This window comes from Otolemur garnettii, unplaced genomic scaffold, assembly GCF_000181295.1.
Source record: "Otolemur garnettii isolate 467f Iridium unplaced genomic scaffold, OtoGar3 scaffold00018, whole genome shotgun sequence".
NCBI lineage: Eukaryota > Metazoa > Chordata > Mammalia > Primates > Galagidae > Otolemur > Otolemur garnettii.
In genome coordinates, this window is record NW_003852413.1 from 13121494 (window position 1) to 13133380 (window position 11887).

Here is an 11887-nt window from a genome sequence, read left to right on the forward strand (position 1 = left end):
AAAAAAAAAAAAAAAAAAAGCCGGGTGTTATGGAGCGTGCCTATAGTCCCCAGCTACTTGGGAGGCTGAGGCAAGAGAATTGCTAAGCACAAGAGTTTGAGGTTGCTGTGAGCTGTGACGCCATAGCACTCTACCCAGGGCGACATAGTGAAACTCTGTCTCAAAAAAAAAAAAAAAAAAAAAAAAGAAGGGAGGCAGAGGAGGAAATGTGAGCTAGCTCATTCTGGAAGATTGTGGCTGCAGAATGTGCTTGGCCATATCTGTGTGACCGGACAGCCATCTTGTTCCCTCTCTGGTGGGGGCTGGCGGTAGTGAGGGCAGCCAGATGCCTTGCCCTCCACTCCTCTGGCTTCCAAGTGGCATAGAGACCCTTGGCCCCTGAAGAGGAGGAAAGATCTGTCAGGTGAATTTCTGAGAATAAACAGGGCGCGCATCGCTCCGCCCCTCCATCTGTGGTGTAGGCCTGCAGAGTGGCCCTCTTTGTGTCTCCAAGCCCTGAGCTTCATAGAGTTCCCCCCCACACCTGGAAGATACCAGGTTATCCCTCTAAATCAGTGTCAGGTAATCTCTTAGTTATCTGTTGCTCATAATAGAATGCCTGAAACTGGGTAATTTATACAGAAATGGAATTTATTTCTTATACTGATAGAGGTTGAGAAGTCCAAGGTCAGGGTGAGGGGCTGCATCTGGTGAGGATCTTCTTGCTTCTGCAGAGTCCCCAGGTGACACGGGACATTACGGGACCAGGGTGCTGACTGTGCTAACTCAGGTGTCCCTTCCTGTTCTGTTTTTCTCCTGGGACAGAGTCTTGTTCTGTCACCCTGGCTAGAGTGTAGCAGTGTCATCATAGCTCAGTGCAAAGTCCAGCTCCTGGGCTCAAGTGACCCTCTTCTTCCTGCCTCAGCCCCCTGAGTAGCCAGGCCTCCTGGATGACAGGTGCACACCATTATACCTCATTAGTTTTCTTTTTCTACTTCTAGTAGAGAGAGGGTCTTGATCTTGTTCAGGCTGGTCTCAAACCTCTGAGCTCCAATAATTCTACCACCCAGGCTTCTCAAAGTGCTGGGATTACAGACGTGAGCCACCTTACCTGGCCTCTTCTTATAAAGCCACCAGCCCCACCCATGATAACCCATTAACCCACTAATCTATTAATCTATGAATTTGTGGATGGAGTAATCCATTCAGGAGGGCAAAGCCCTCATAACCTACTCACCTCTTAAAGCCCCCCTTTCAGTGCTGCCACATCAGGAGATTAAATTTCTTTCTTTCTTTCTTTCTTTGTTGAGACAGTCTCATTATGTCACCCTCAGTAGAGTGCTGTGGCATCATAGCTTCCAGCAACCTCAAACTCTCAGGCTTAAGAGATTCTCTTGTCTCAGCCTCCCAAGTATCTGGGTCTACAGGTGCCCACCACAATGCCCGGCTAATTTTTTTGTTGTGGTTGTCACTGTTTGGCAGGCCCGGGCTGGGTTTGAACCTGCCCTGGTGTATGTGGCGGATCCCCTAACTACTGAGCCACGGGGGCTGAGCCACAGGATTCAATTTCAATATGAGTCTGGGAGGGGTCAGACATTTAACCCATAGTAGGTAGTAAGCCCGCCTAATTTGGGATCCAGCTCTTGGAAGCAAATCATTGCTGTTCGTTGCCGTGCATTTCCTTGATCTGCAACCAACACAACATTTCTGCTCCATCTGCCTGACTCCTGTGTCTGCTCTCAATCTACCCTGTGCTTGGGCAGGGAGAACGGGGGTGCTATTTACTAGTCTCCAAAACCTCAGCAGTCAATTTAGAAGTTTTTCCCTCTGTAAATTTATTGAGCTGAGCCTTAGCCAGGAGCACCTAAGACCAAGTCCCAAGGGGATAAAGGAGGGCCACCCAGTGGTAGGAAGCCACAGTTACCTCTATACAGAAGTATTTTCTACCTCATTTCAGCATGCATCTGGGTCGCATGCGCTGGGGTGTAGGTTTTCCATATATAAGGTGCTAGATTTTCCCAGGGCCCTTACCTAGACTCCACGACCAATAACAAGCCATCAAAGTTGCCAGGGCCAAGCCTTCAACTTTACATCCAGCACAAGCAGAGACATTAGGAACATGACACATCAAACTTTTAAGTTAGAAAGACACATCAAGCTTCAAACCAAGTCTCCAATCCTGACCCCACACTGACTAGTTGGGACCTTGAGTAAGTTGTACCGCCTTTTAAAGCCTTTATTTTTCCATCCACAAAATGGGATAAAGGGATAGGGATAAAGAGCTGCTTTGCGAGGGTTTTGCCTGTGAGTGAAATAATCTTTCAGCTATTCCTTCTTATGTGTTTCCCACACACCAGTCCTAGGCCTGGACAGGCCTGGATGTTGTGGGTATTAAGATAAAATGTGCACTGTGCCCCCCACAGTTGTTGGCACAGAGAAGGCAGAATGGCTGCCCTCTTCTTCAGACCCAGGAGGCTGACTCCAGAGACCTGGGCAGGTGGTCAGACTCAGTCCCAAAAGTATGGCTTCTAGGCTGAGTCAGGCATTACCATGGATGTTTCTGGGCTGGTCCTGCCCCAGCCTTGAGTCCATGGGCTGTTCCTCAAAGGGAGGGTGGACCTGTGGCTCACCCCCAGGTCCACCAGCAATAGCTCCATCCCTGGCGCCATCTTCCTGAACAAAGAGCAGAACCGTCTGAACCCCCAGGACCAAGGAGCTGTAAAAGGCCATAAATGAGTGGGGAAGAGCCGCCATAAACCAACCAGAGTCGTTAGTAGTTTCCTTTCTGATAAGGGCTTCAGGGGTTCCAAGGAGACTGCCCTGATTTCCCAGCCCGCTCCTGTGTCCTAGATATTTGAAACCCTGGTTCATAGTTCACTAAGAGAAGATGAAGGAGGAGAAACCCTCAGAGAGGGCAGGAAAGGACAGGAGGGCACATCTGACTAAAGGCCAGAGGTGGGCTGCAGAAGGGGCAGGGTGATAACCACGTCAGGATGGCTCAGGTGAGAAGGACAGGACCTCTGCCATCACCTTGCTCCCTCCCCGACCCAAGCCCATTGAGGTGGACACTGACATTATCAAGCTATGTCTCCAGAAGCTCAGGCCTAGAGGCAGGAGGCCCAGCTACCCAGCCTGCAGGGTGTGGTGCAGCATGCAAGTGTGGGCCTCCTGTGCACCATTTATGAGGAGTTTCAAGAATGGCAACAGCAGAGCATTTGCTCGATCACGGGGTTCTGAGCGTGGGGCCTTGTGTGGCTGCACAGATCTCAGGTCCAGACGGGTCCAGACATTTGGCAGAGGTCACAGGTAGGGAGCAGTGGTGGAGCCAGGTATGAACACGGAGCAGTGGGAAAGAACAAAGTTTGGGTTGGTCTCCCAGTTCCTCCCCATTCTTCTGGACAATGCTACCATCAGCCACAGGCAGAGGTCAGAGAGAGTAAATCAACAGTTTGAGGTCACCCTGTGCGCCAAGAGGTAGGTTCTTTGGATAAGGCAGAGAATTCAGGATGGGCCAATTCCTAGAAGGTGTCAGCCTCCACTTGTTATTTTGGACACCCTTCCAGGGCAGTGGTAGCTGCCGGGCCGAAGGGGAACAGCTGCACGGATGTCCCCCAGGACGGAGGTGTGGACTTCGCCACCAGGAACTCTCCTGCCTTGGGGCCCAGGGCTCAGGGTGCCTGTCTTTTGCAGATAGGAGTTTCATAAAGGCTCCAGTCCAGTGTTAGCTCTCCCTTACCTGAGTGACGGGAATCTGTGCCCGCAGGCCAAAACCCCTGAAGGCAGCTGGTTTGAGCTGCTGTCTTTGAAGATCATCAAACTCAAGAGGCATTTTAGAAGATTAATTTTGCATTTGTCAGGGCGGCGCATGTGGCCCAGTGAGTAGGACGCCGGCCCCATATACCAAGGGTGGCGGGCTCGTACCCAGCCCCAGCCAAACTGCAACAAAAAAACAGCCGAGTTTTGTGGCGAGCACCTGTAGTCCCAGCTACTCAGAAGGCTAAGGCAAGAGAATCGCCTAAGCCCAAGAGCCGGAGGTTGCTGTGAGCTGTGACACCACAACATTCTACCAAGAGCGACAAAGTGAGACTTTGTTTCTTAAAAACAAAACAAAACAAAACAACAATTTCCATTTGTCTAGGTTCTCACCAACTGAAGGCATGACTGGGGCGGGGAGGGGGACGTGGCAAGCGTCCAGACTGGACTCAGAGGCCACATCACAGCTCTGGCTTGGGCTCCCTCTGTGACCCAGGACACTTGAGGCTGCCCAAGGTCCTCTTCTGCACAAGGAGAGCATCTCAGGCTCCCTGCCTCTTACGGAAACAACTCTTCATCCCAGGCTCTGCCTCCTCCTCACTGCAGAGCACAGCTGGGGGAGGCACCTCCCAGTGGCCAGATCTGTCGGATAAGAGGAGCAAAGAGTCCAGAAGGAACAGATTGTTACCACGCCCTCCTCCACCCTTTCCACAGCCTGGCTCATCTCTGGCTTCCCTGGAGGCTGCCTGGGAGGGCAGAGGTGCCCGTCTGCGGCCTTGAGCCCTCAGGTACAGCACCCGAGGGCAGTAGCATGGACACAGGCATTCCCTCATTCCCTGTGGCCTCTTCCATAGAGCCCTCACACCCCCAGGAGAAAGGACTTTCCCAAAGACTCCCAGAGTTAACAACGACTCTAGGATGTCATCTTGTGCATTCCTGAAACCATTCCAAGCATTCGGGGTTATGTATAATGGTAGGAATTTGAAAGTAACATTGATGCCTGCAGGGGATTGATTAGGTCAATCATATACACTAGCAGCAGTACCTAGGGACATGATGTAGTCACTGAGAAGATAATGGAGTCGTAATGATGTTAGAAGCTCTTATGATCTGAGTTAACTCCAAAAAGCAGCATGGAAACGGCATGGGGCATTGTACTCAACCGGGTAAAGTATTACAGTGAAAGACTTGGTGAAGCGCATATGGGAGGATAATGGATCACCTTTTATTTATTTATTTACTTATTTGTTTGTTTGTTTTGAGACAGTGTTTACTCTGTCATCCTGGGTAGAGTGCTGTGACATCATAGCTCATAGCAACCTCAGGCTGTCGGGCTCAAAGAATCCTCTTGCCTCAACCTCTGGAGTATCTGGGACTACAGGCGCCTGCCACAACACCCTGCTAGTTTTCTATTTTTAGTAGAGACAGGGTCTTGCTCTTGCTCAGGCTGGTCTGGACCTCCTGAGCTGAAGCAATCCCCCTCCTTGGGCTCCCAGAGTGTTGGGACTACAGGTGTGAGCCACCACCACCGTCTTGTCTCACTTTTTATACTTGTTTTTATGCACTCAGGGCTGGCCACCACGACCCCTTCCTGAGGACCCGCGTGGATGTTAATTTGCACCATGTGACTCCTATCCCCTTTCCACATCCCAGGTCCCAGGCGCAGTGATTGGACTACACTGGCTGTGTCACTCGTGGGCAGTCCATCATGGCCTGGCCAGCACCGTGCGAATTGAGAAGTCTGTACTAGAAGGCCAAGCTGAGTTGTTCTGCTTGTCTCTTGAGCTCAGAAATTTGAACAGAGAAATAAAGAGAAAATTCCGCTGCCTTCGGCTGAAGCCACGGAAAGAGGCCAGAGTGTACGATGGCCCCGGGGGTGCGGGACTCAGTGAAGTGAGGAGAAAGCAGGTGCAGGGGATGCGTCCCCCAGGGATAGAGCCGCCGCCTTGAGCTTTGTGGCTTCCAGGTCCCGGCCAAGCAACTTTATTCCTGCAACACCTCCATCTTCCTTGAAGGTCAACAGAGGGGAGCTCTGGTCTGAACAGTGTTATCTTGCACTTTCCAAAATGTCTATGAATTTATATCACTTTTACTAAAACAATGAGTTACCACCGAGGGGTTCCAGAGTATCTTCGGGCGAACCTCCCATTTTGGAATGTCTCCTTATATCTAGTCAAATATTTTTAAATCACTTTGGTCAGTGTCTCTGTACCAGGCCTATGGCTGTTGGGATACTGTGCAGCCCTGGAAGTCCATTAAGGGCTATGGCATCAGAGAGTCCCAGCCCAGGGTTGTTGGAGACAACCTGTTCCAGACACTGTCAGAAATGGCATCTGTGAAAGGCACCCTGGGACTGCTAGGCTTAGGTTGAGTGCGCACGTGAGTCTCCGTACACAGTGGTGTGCACCCAGGCACGCACACGCACACACACAAACACACGCAGACCAGAACACCGGCAGTCTGGAAATACCAGACAAGAAAATGGAAGAAAATATATAATTAAGTTTATAGAATTTGAAGTCCATTTCCTTAGCAGGGGAACTTCAGTTGGCAAGTATGAACAGATAAGAGCAATATATTTCCAGGCCCTCTAATCCTTTAATGTTCCCATTCCCCTCCCAGGCCTCCCCCTCCTTGAAGTCTCTGTTCTTCATACTTCCTGCTATCTCAGACTCTGGGCCCTGACTATGGATTTGAAAGGTGCCTCGAATGTTCTTCCTCCCGGATAAAATGCTCACAAGCATGTTCATCAATTAGCTTTTCTAGACTTTCTTCCTGCCTGAAATGGAGACCGCTGGGCAGAAGCAGCCCTGGGTGGGTGAAATGGGGACAAGGGGCAGGGAAGATGGAGGGGAGGGGAGTGGACTTCTCAAAGCATCCTGGCTCATGCTCCCCTCTCCCTCATACCCTCTGACCCCTGCCCTGGGCTGCTGGGAAGAGAACAGGTATGATGCAGCCAGATGAAAACTGGCTTTGGGGACCGCAGGCCTGAGATTATATCCCAATCTCCCCAGTTGAAATCAATGTGAGTTTGAGCAAATTTTTTCACTCTTCCTGAGCCTCGATTTTGTTCCCACAAAATGGGAACAAACCATTCTGTTACTAGAAGGATAAAATGAGAGAATGGACATGAAGGTCCATGTATACAGTAAGTGCCCTATACATGGTTACTCGTCTCCTCCCGCTCTGGCCTCCTCATCGGAAAATATCCAGGACCCTCTGGGAGCCCAGTGGGGATAGGAATGGTCACTCCGGGCCAGGCGGGTGGCTACCTTTAGCCCCTTCCATTGCAGAGTGACTGCTCACTTTGCCGGCAATAGGCAGTGCTGTCCCGGCCCAGGGAAGGGTGAGCGGCAGTCACGGCTCTGCAACCAGGTTTGGAAACACGTGTCAGACCCAATTCCAACCAGATGAGGCTGGCCTGCTTCCCACGGCCGCTTTCCATTCGAGCTCTGGCCAGGGTGAGCCTTGCCCAGATCCCCTCCACCCGCAGCCAGGCCTGTTTGTTCCCCAGAGTCCTTGAGTCCAGACTGACAATCTCACCTCTTTCTCCTGAGGCTTCATTCAGAAGGTCCAAGCCATGAGTCATGGAACCCGGCGCCGCTGGGGAAGGTAGGAAGGGTAGGTGCGAGCTCAAGGGCACAGCAACATCCGGAGAACCATGTCTGCCCATCCCGCGGTCAAACAAGGCCTGTCCTCTCCCTGACGGGCAGGGGAAGGCGCTGGGCAGAGGGAGAGGCCAAGAGATGCTCTTCCCCCACCATGACCTGCAGGGAGCCATCAGCCTCCTCCAGGGAAGTGGAACATCCCACATACAGCAGACAGGCCTGAGGCAGTTGGCCAGGGCCAGTGACTTCTCTTTGCTGGTTACAAATGGTGGCTGAAAAAATACGCACCACCACCACCTAAAAAAACCCCACTAGAGAATGCAGCATACCAACAAAGAGTCACAGAAGGAGAGGAAATCCAAATGTTTTGAGTTTAGCTATTAAGCATAGTTTCCAGTGAGTGTATTCATGTCTTGAAATGAAACAGATGAAAGCAACATGTGTCAATGGTTGTAGGAAGGCAATAATGTCATCAACAGGAAATAAAGAAATTGAACACTGAAGCCTCAGCCCAGAATTTAACTCTTCTCCTGCCTGGGTGCCCGGGGCTTCCTGCGTGGAAGACTGAGGAAATGTCCTGTGTGACTGGGTCTCTGCCCCTCTGAATCTGCCCCCAAGGCCCCTTAGGATCCCCTGCAGGGATCAGGGGCACCTGAGAAGGCCTTGCTTAGTGGATGATGGCCTTGGAAAGGGAAGGAGATCCAAGGGGCTCTGAATCAGCTGAAGAGGAAGCCTGCAGCCTCGGCCTCCATGAAGAGGTACAAAACCTTGGCTGTGGGACCACGGCTGAGAGTTCCTGGCAGGGGCAGTGCTGGCTGTTGGCTGAAGCAGCTTAGCCAAGGCCAATGTACTGGCACTAAAAAGGCGGGTGGCGCCACCAGGGAGTCCCGCAGGCCCCAGGAAGCTCCAAGCACCACTTAGGGCCAGGAGCTAGGAGATCCCTTCTCACCCAACCTTCTACTCAATCCCCTACCTACAACAGAATAAAGAGAGTTCCACTCACCCCTCTGGCTGACCCCAGAGGACTGCAGGAAGAATGGTGACTTTGGGCTCGGGAAGGTGAGGCTTATGTCCATGTGACATGGGATTGGTTGGGATGGTGCCTCTAGACAGCCTCGCTGCTTTCATCTCAGACAAATCCACAAGATTCAGTTTGGGGATGCCTGCCTCATGCCTGACTCTGTCACACACCAACGATACATCAAATTTAAAAATCAGGCGCTGCCCACAGCTCAGTGGGTAGGGTGCCGGCCACATATACCAGGACTGGAGGGTTAGAACCTGGCCTGGACCTGGCAGACAATGACAACTATAATAAAAACAACAAAAAATAGCCAGGCATTGTGGTGGATGCCTGTATTCCCAGCTACTTGGGAGGCTGAGGCAAGAGAATCACTTAAGCCCAAGAGTTTGAGGTTGCTGTGAGTTATGATGCCACAGTACTCTACCCAGGGTGACATCTTGAGACTCTCTCTCTCAAAAAAAAAAAAAAAAAATTAAAAAAATCAAACAGATGAAGCAGAATAAGAGTCAAAACAGATTGAGTAGAACCATGGAGGGACAGCTTTAGTCCATCCAGTTTTAGACCTGGCCTTCGAGGCCCAGTGGGGTCAGACAGCACTGTGGGCTGTAGCTGTCCCCTGCATCAGAGTCCTTTGGGAGGTCTCAACAGATCCAGGATCCACAGCTATTCTCCAGGAACCCAGGAGGTTAGATTTAGGGGTCAGCAACTTAGCCTACTGATTTTTAGACTAGCCTAGACCATATCCTAAAAATGGATAAAATTAATGGATGGATATGCCTCAATTTCTTCTCTTATGATTAAAAAATAAAAAAGACAAAAATATTTGGCAGGTCTCAATGCTGGATTCTAGTACAGGACTTTTAATATTCACCTCAAAATATACATGTTTGGGTTAATGTACCCATGAGTATTAGTCAGCTTGGGCTGTCACAACAAAATGCCATAGACTGAGTGTTTGAAACAATAGACATTTACTTCTCACACTTCTGGAGACTGAAAGTCCCAGGCCACAGTACCAACCAGTTTGGTTCTTGGTGAGGGCTCTCTTCCTGGCTTGCAGAGGGCTGCCTTCTGGCTATGTCCTTACATGAAGAGAGAGACACCTTACATGGTGTCTCTTCCTGTGAGGGCACTAATCCTATCACAGGGGGCCCCATCCTCATGACCTCACCTAAATCTAATTACCACCTAAAGGTCCTGTCTCTAGAGATTGGGGGTTAGGGCTTGAATGTTTGAATTTTGGGGGAACAATTTAGTCCATAGCTCTGTTTCATGGAGTTCCCCAGGGAGGGTAGTTACCTGTCACATGCATGCTGGCAGAACTGCCAGTAATGGTCAACACAGGCTTTGTCCTTCAGGAGCCCTCATTTTGTGAGAAAGCAACACAGAGACAGGGTAAGGGCTAAGGTTGAGAGGGGCACTGAGCCCCCTGGATGAGAAGATGAAGGGGCAGGCCCAGCCCAAGGAGGGCAACCTGGGACATCTTCAGCAAAGCCTTGGGAGCCAGAGGTAGCCTTGAGAGTCACACAGCCCTCCACCGAGCCATATGGCACATAACTCAAAGGCAAAGGGGTGTCTGGAGTAGAGGCTGGTGTGGCCACATCAAAGAAGAACCAAACTCTCCACCAGGAGCATGGCCTTGACTTTACAGATGAATTGTCTAAAATGGGTAAGCAGGGGAACTAGGCAGCCCAAGCTGTGAGAGGAAGGACTCAGGAAGCAGAGCCTCATGGGGCTCTATCACACTAATTTAAGTTATCGTACTTGTTTAGATATTTACATTTGATTTCTGCAACTGTCTTAGGTTAGGCTCTCTAGAACCTGAGCCCAAGACAGGAATTCATGTGTCTTCTTAGGAATCAGTCTCAGGAAAACCCCGTAGGGGTCCTGAGAGCAGGGAACAGAAGGCATCTGCTTCCCGTGTGAGATGGCCCCATGCACACAGGTCTTGGTAAGGACCAGCTGGGAATTAGCGCTTGGGAAGAACTTGTATGGTTCCTATCTAGGATGTCAAGGAAAGCCCCAAACTGGATGGCCGATCAGCTCCTTTTCCAGGATTATGGGAGCCTTATGGCTCTGAAAAATTCCTTCCAGCTGGGAAGGGGCAAGGGGCTTGGCAAAGAGGAATGCCAGACCCTCACAAGCTAACCGTGAACCATGTTGATGGCTACGACAGGGCTTTCCTGCAAGACTCAGAGGCTGCCATCAACTGGCTCACTGAACAGAGGGAAGGGCAGGTCCCCATCCGGGGGTAACTCACTGCCCTTTATGGCCATGGCAGGATGGCTCCACCTGCCCTACTCACCTTGAAGGTTGTTACAAGGATAAAAATGGGATTTTAGCCTGGGCAAGTTCTGTAGAAATGTTAAAACTTGTTATAAAGTCCACCATGTACTCCACTCCAAAATAGTGAGTAAGGTCAGACAAGAGCCAGCAGGGAGGGAAGTGACATTTATAGAATGTGCCCCACAGGTTGGTGGCTGCCCTCGCAAAGATGAGAAGGTGCACGGGTTAGAACTTCAACCCTGAAGGCCGGATGCTGGACACTGACAGTGACCTTGGTCTGTCTGTCCCAATAGCCACAGATATCACTAAGGCATGCTGTCTCCACCCAAAATGCAATTGATCACTGAGCATTTGAGTCACTCTTCAGACTTGAGGATAAACAGAGATCAAAGCTGGCCAGTGAATGAGACTTCCATAGACCTTTAGCCAGGTCTGGTGCCAGCTCCCTGGCAGCCCACCCTCCAGACACACTCAGCCAGGCATATGTGAGCTCTGAGTCTGGCCTACCACCTCCAGGGCCAGGCCAGCCTTCCACAGGGCTCCAGTCATCTGTGAGTGGGGGAATGCAGAAAGGGCTTGTGGGCAGCTGTAGTAAGGCAGCACGCAAGCTTATGCAGAGGGCTAGGGGCTTTCTGGTCAGGCCAGGACTGGACAGTTGCCCTGGGAGCTCTGCAATACACTGTGCACGCCGGACTGAGCCTAGGGGCCATCTAGGATCAAATCTAACCTCTTCCCTGTTGTAATCGAGTAGAGAAGCCATCATATTTCTATTGGAAAATCAAGGCTGGGGATGATGTGGGTTAGGGGACCTGTCCCTTTTCCTCTTCTGCTTGACAGATCTCTGCATCCTCTCCCTGGTAGACCCACAGGTAGAACATTTCCCTCTGAAACATTCAAATCTGGGCCCCAGACCCATTTACAAAGCCTAGTCATTGTAGGTCATTGCGATCTCCAAGATCACAAAAAAGAATTTTAAATTATGTCTATAACATCTAAAGTTTTTTGGTATTTTTTTTTTTTTTGAGACAGTCTCACTCTGTGCCTTGGGTAGAGTGTTATGCTGTCATAGCTCACAGCAACCTCAAACTCTTGGGCTCAAGTGATCCTCTTGCCTCAGCCTCCTGAGTAGCTGGGACTATTGGTGCCAGCCACAACACCTGGCAAGTTTTTCTATTTTCGGTAGAGAAGAGGTCTTGCTTTTTTGCTCAGGCTAGTCTTTACCCGCCTTGGCCTTCCA